Raw genomic sequence first — 6,815 nt, forward strand, 5'->3', positions numbered from 1 at the left:
TTCCAACCCAACGGACGGCAAAAGATCCGAGAACAAGTGCGATGCGAGGAGCAGCGTCGTTGGCAGCAGACGGCCCGCGAGAAGCCAGCCCTGGCCGTTTACCAACAAGGGAAATCGAAGGTCGAAAAAGAGCCCCTATATGACAACACTAGGGGCAGTGGACTGTTGTGCGGAGCTAGGAGTAGTGTGCTTCGCACCCGATGTCTTAGAGCAAACTACACGGAGGGTATGAGCACGATGTGTGAACTTTGCGGAGGCGCTTATGAGACCATCGAGCACATCGTGTTGGAATGTGCAGGCCTACACCCGTCGGTTTCGGATGCACAGGACAATTCCTCAGTAGGCCCCATGCCACCAGACGCGATCAGCGGATCCAACAGCCTCGGGGCACTAGCGATGGCACTCGGTTTTCGCCGACCCGACGAGCCACCGCAGTGGAAGCTGGTTGAGCGAACCAAGCGACGTTTGGAACATTGGTGGCGCACACGACACGGTCACGCTCCTTGAAGGCTCAGGGGACCAAAACGTGCCATGAGCGTGTGTTAGGTGTTTTTATTCTTTAATTTTTATTTTTTGTTACCTTCTTGGCTTGATCCGGTTTTCAGTACCGTTGATCTCCCGATGCAAAGGGGGGATAGCCAGTATCATCATCATCATCAGCCACGTGCTAAGATAGGCTGTTTTGATTGGTCGCACAGTGTGTCATCATTGGGAGAGTGAAATGAGAATGGGAAGCTGCGCAAAAAAAAAAAAGAGTTGAGGGCAGCATTTTGTTTGCTTGTATTTTGAAATTTCTTCATTGAATAACTCCCGTTCCTATGCATCGATTCTCGTAATTCTTTTTGAGTCAGCATCTGTGCGACATAAAGAATCCATCTGAAGTGTAACCGGCATCCGTTCAAGCGGTGTTTCGCAGCCGCTTTAGGTGTCCCCTCCAATTTTTTCATCGGGAAGCGCGTTGCAACCGTCCAGCATTCAACGCTATCGCTTTAAATGTCGCCCACTTGATGTCAGTGCATGTCAAAGATTACTAGAAGAATACCGGACCTCCACTATGGCCCTTAATTCCCACTTAGTCCTTTCACTCCCCTTCGAGTCGCTGATTTCCATGTGCGGGTGAAGCCCGCGACAGTTGTACGGAGGAGCAACGTCTTAAAGAAGCTCGGGCGAATGACGCCCTGTGTAAACGAGTGGTGTTGGGATTCAGGTAGCGTGCATGTCGGGCCGGAGAAGACACGGAAAGCTAGGATATCAGCGTTTACGTATGTACAGTCTTTATTTAGTGACTCTAGTATGTACGTTATACGCATGCATTTAGCGGGAATTGCGGTAAACCTGTTTCCCCCTCCATTTCGACGCGGCCCATCTTCACCATCGTGCGTCAGGACAGCACCGGCTGGGCAAGGAGGAAAGTCTCCCTCACGGGGTAAGCGGAAACAGCGTCCCTCTCCTTGCCTCACCGGCACCTTTTTCTCGCACCCCATCTTGTCCCCTCATTTCATAGTTTTCACTTCCCCCCTGTGTGGCTATTCCGCGCGGGCGGTCCGCTTTCCTGCGCGTTTTTCCGGGGGTTCTCGTTGTTGCGCGTGTGCCCAGGGGTTGGCCGCAGTCGTCGGCGCACACGGAGTACGTGAGCGCGTGTTTTGCTATCTAATACCGCATTTACACGGGCGACCTTAACCACAGTTAAGGCAACTACGGTTCCCCGTAACTATAGTTAGCCGCGCTCACACGGCAGACGAAACTGCAGTTACGCCACCTAACCACGGTTACCCAAACCGAGCTTGCTGACCACCGTTTGCTGCCTTAACCGACAAGATGGCGGCGCCCACGGCAGCAGCAACATCGAACGACTCGTCCTCCCAGATTGGTGTCATTTGGCTTGATTCAACAACCGCGGCCCTGACACGCATCGGATACGGATCTGATACGGTAACACGCGCAACGCTCGGATATATGTTGCGATTGTAGCGGAACTGAACGCCGGGCTGCCGCCGGGACAAGGCATATACACCAGCAAACAAGTGAAGCTGAAAATGGAAAACCTCAACAAGAAATACGGTAAGTGCGACCTTTGCCGAACGATGCTCGTGCCATCGGGTTCTTGGCGCTGTTTTCATAGTGCAGCTGAACTGCTTAGGTCAGCCTCGCATGTGCGACAGTAGCATGTGTTGTCGCTGGAGCAACGCGTCGATTCTCTTCGCTGTCGTCGCACAGTTCTGGAGTGTCGAAGATGATCTTGAGAATGCATTGTTGAGGTAGTAAAGAATCGAGAGTAATGTCCTCAGGCAGGAGCAGCATACGCAGCACTTAGAATCTTCGCTCGTGCACGCGTGCACGGCGCTGCATGCAAACTTCCGTTTCCTCGTTACACACGTGTTGTTCGTCGTTTTTATTTGCAAATTGCGAGCTGCAGCGCTGACAGCATTGCTATACGCGTCGCTATTTCTGGCCACCTGCTAGAGCAACAATGTAGTTAATTGAATTTCTAGATTTATTTCATATTTCTTTACCAGGCTTCACTGTGTACTAGCAGCATTTGTGAAGTAGTATACACAGTGCAGCCTGGGAAAGATATATGATAGAAATAAACCTAGAAATTAACCAAGTAAGATGTTTCTAGAATGACAATAGTTGAACCATAATGCACAGTCGTGGCTTCAATTGCAAAGCAGCAACTAGTAGGATGTAGTTTAGCCACATTGCAAATGTAAATTGCATGCATTAATTTCACCAGTACCTGTGCATATGCGTTAGACACTTATCTATGAAATTTTATTCTTGCATTGAGAATGTGTACAGTGAAGCTAAATCCACTGAGAGAAATGCTGTGATCACAACCTTGAAATGTTTTTTTAGCAACACATTTAATAGCTCACATCATTTTTATTTTTCCAAACAGCTGAGACGGACAGGCACTTCAACTGTGTCGCCTGGCGTCCCATGGATCTTCTACTGGCAGCTCCAGTTTCCTCGGCTGCCTCCCCATCAACGATGATGGGCGAGTCGAGGAAAGTTTAGAGGTAATTTGTGATTTATACCATTGCGTGCAATCTGTCGCTCAGATCACTTCAGAATTCTATTGCTGCTCATTTCTCAGTGCGGAACTTATACTCATTATAAAATGCTGGCCAACAATAGATAATAAAGAAGACTCAAGCAGTTGTGTAAACCACTCCCAAAAACATGGGCACTGGCCTCCACGTCTACATTTTTGCCTTGTGCTGTTGTTCTTTGTCATGAAATGTGAACCAACTAGCCAAGCAACTCCCACTGCTCGCTCATAAGTCCTTGTTTTTTTTTTCTAGCAATTATACATATCGGTAGTTAGCTGGTTGTCTCCCCATATACTTAATGTTACCATGCCAGAGCAAAGAACGCTTTGTTGTACAGGGAGTTCAATGTGCATTGCTGGTTTAGGTTACGTCCTTTTTTTTTTCAGGTGGGAATCATATGTCAAGAGGCACACACTGCAGATGGATACGACTTAAGTCTGTAGTAAGATGAAGTTATGGTATGCACCAGAATTTTGGTGCCTTTATTTGTGTGATATATTAATATTGCTAGTGCTGTATGACAATTCATCTTTCACACCTGTGCATATGCAGCTTCACCTTCATCCTTCTCTCTTGTAGATACTCATCGTCGTCCATTGATTCTATTAGCAACTGGGCTTGAATACAATAGAGTAATACAGCAATCTGTGGATCATAAGCTGTTATTGCAAAATGTTGTTTCTCTACAGGGACACTGAAGGGAAGTAGCAAAGTAGATAATAAATTTCTATGTGGTATCTGTAGTGCCCAAGTAATTAAATAAAACAAAGTGGTGGGCTAGTTGGTGATTCATACTTGGAATGAACGACAGCGTAAAAAAGGACAACCACAGAAGTGAAGCTTTCTTTGTGTAGTGTCCACTTCTGTGGTTGTCCTTTTTTGTGCTGTCTTCGTTCGAAGTATACAAGTAATATGTGTATTGTATTGCGTTTTTGTCTATAAGCTCTTTGTGCATGCTTTCTGTATTTATTGCCATTTCACATAAAATACACTCAATTGCAGGTTCAGTGCTGTCTATTCCTTCTTTCTGTATCATCCAATTTTTCGTGCAGTTTTTAAGCCTTGAATGATGAACCAACTGACCCAGCAATCCTTCCTTTCGAACCATTGGACAGACTCAGGGGAGGGGGGATTCAGAGTAAGCTACTCCCACAACCATGGGAGGGGGGATTCAGAGTAAGCTACTCCCACAACCATGGGCATGGCAATGGGGAGCGGAAATGGCACTTGCGTCTTCAAATCGCAGCGCCTTGTCGTGCCAGGGTTCGCACCTCACCTTTCATGTACTTCTGTTCAACTCAACCTCATGAGCTCGATTTACCCTTGGTCAACCATGCCCCACATGCTTGCACATGTTTAACATATTGCTTGTTATTGACTTTGATCAGCTTGGTATACTGTCTTGTCCAGCTGTTCATTCATTTATTTATTTGTACATACTGCAAGCCATAACTTTGGCCCAAGCAGGAGGGCACACGATTATAAAAGCCATAAAACCATTAGCCGCAACAGCCACACGTCATTTAAAGGACATAAAATCCAACATTCATCATAACACCAACACTAGGAGCCATACAAAAATCCTCCAACTCCTTCACAAAATATTTCGAGTCTCATAAACCTAAAGGAAGGCGATTGCACTCCGCAACAGTATTCAGGAAAAAACTGAAGTGAACCCATTGGTTCATGTGAAAGTTGTGGCTAGGGAATGCTGATGCACATGTCTGGATCTTCATATATCTATTTAGTTATGTTCAGGAAAACAAAAATTTGAACCGCTGCCTTCTTTCCAGATTGGCCATCATAAGTTAGTGCTTTTGTAATATATTATGGAAGCGGATGATTGCATTACATGAAGAAATTTAATATCTTTTCTGAGATGATAACATGTCTTGTATGTTTCATCATTTTCAGCTGCCAGTTGTCAATGAGGCACCACATGGCTCGGAAGTGCTCCTGTCATGGGAGGACAGCCTGCCTGAAGGAAGCAGAAGAGACGACCTCGCACAACTTGCGGCCAGCTCCCCCATTTGCAGTGCCAGTGCTGCAGTACCAATACTCCAAAGCACAGGCAGCAGCAGCGGCGACACAAGCAGAGCCAGTGCTGGCGTAAGCAGCAGTGACACAGCAGGGGCAAGCAGCAGTGCCGGTGCTGGCACAAGCGCCAAAAGAAGGGAACCCCAAAAGAGCCGTCACAAGCGACAAGGATCTGCTATAGAGCAGCTAGTTGCCGTCCATAAAGGAGAAAGCGAGGCAGCAGCAAAGGCCGACCGCAAGGCACACAAAATGCGCAAGATAATAGTGCGCCTCCAGAAGGAAGCGAATGCCATAAATGCAAGCATGGTGCGACTGCTAGCAAAATTTCTAGACAACAAAGAAAATAATGACTCGCTCAATAAAGAGTGATCAAAACAGCTGGAATTTATTTGATATTACAGCATGTGATGAGATGAAAGATCTTTTACTGCTAAAAGTTTTGTATTGTGTTTTAAACAGTGAATTGTATTGTGCGGGCTGGCTACCGTAGTAGCTTGTAGTATTAGTTATTAACAGAGCCCATGCATACAATGCAGGGGTACACAAGTTTAATAATCAAACAAGTCTGTTGCAAGTACATTGCTGCTGCTCTCGCAGTAACACTCCACCTGCTTCTCCACTCAGAACCAATGGCTGTTGCACGTTCACCAGGAATTGTTTGCTACAAGGCTGATATCTTTCTTGCAACATAACTGGTTATTTCTTTGGGGGGGGGGGGGGGGGCAAATTATAGAACAGTGGGGAAATTGGACAACAGCAAAATAGTAATGACATGAAATTGTGCACAAAAGCGTACTTTGGTTTAATGAGTTGGGATGGGAATTTAATGAAATTTATCACACTGTAAGTCTTTCGAAGCCCTCACCATTGGGTCACATTTATGTCACATTTTTGTGTTTGCTTTGTGCGTGGATGATGAGTGCAACAATATGAAGCTTCCAACTGTGACCGACATGATTTCGTTACCTTCAGAATAAAGTTGAATGACGCAACGGAACAAACACAGAGACAGAAAAAGCGCCACTGCTGTGTCTTCCTGTGTTTGTTCCTTTATGCCATTCAACTTTATGATGAACCAACTAATGCCTCAGCAAGTACTTCTGCTTTCAGAAGTATGAGTGCAAGACAAAAAGCTTGTACTGCTTGACAAGGTACCAACAAGTTGCTGATTGGCAGTGTGGCAAGACGATGGCCAGATATACACGAAAATTATAAGCAAACAGCAACTTATAGAATAGCTGCCAATACGCAGACCATGTGACACAAACACAACAATGAAAAAGGTAGTACAATGGCAATGAAACAGCAACATAAACAGCAGTGCTCAACAAGAATGAATCATAAAAATTGAAAGCTTATGCTGGCATTTTACTATCGTCTGTGAGCAAAACTGTTTGAAGAAAGAGATTTGTTTACAGGAAGTAATGAAATCTTCATTATTGGTTCATTAGAGATGGTTGCATGTAGGTGAAGGTTTGTTTGTCATAAGGAGTACTAGTAGTTGGTACGAACCACTTCGTTTTGTAGTTTAACAAGAACCAATAATTAACATTAGCTATATAATGCAAGACTATTTTCTGAAAGCCTGGCCACGACGGCGGCTTTTCAATGCAGGTGTAAAGCAAGACACTCGTGTACTGTGCAATGTCAGTGCATGTTGATAAACCCCCATGTAGTCGAAAATTCTGCAGCCCTTCACTGCGGCATCACTCATAGCCCAAG

General features: G+C 45.5%; 1 long non-coding RNA gene across 1 annotated transcript; it reads left to right on the top strand.

Moving 5' to 3' along the window:
* The first annotated feature begins 1,666 nt into the window (after positions 1-1,666).
* Positions 1,667-5,732, top strand: LOC144094959 (uncharacterized). The gene is made up of 3 exons (XR_013306630.1): positions 1,667-2,061; positions 2,903-3,023; positions 4,971-5,732. It is a non-coding gene; the product is annotated as an uncharacterized LOC144094959 (long non-coding RNA).
* The last annotated feature ends 1,083 nt before the right edge of the window (positions 5,733-6,815 follow it).

This window comes from Amblyomma americanum, chromosome 6 (assembly GCF_052857255.1).
Source record: "Amblyomma americanum isolate KBUSLIRL-KWMA chromosome 6, ASM5285725v1, whole genome shotgun sequence".
Lineage (NCBI taxonomy): Eukaryota > Metazoa > Arthropoda > Arachnida > Ixodida > Ixodidae > Amblyomma > Amblyomma americanum.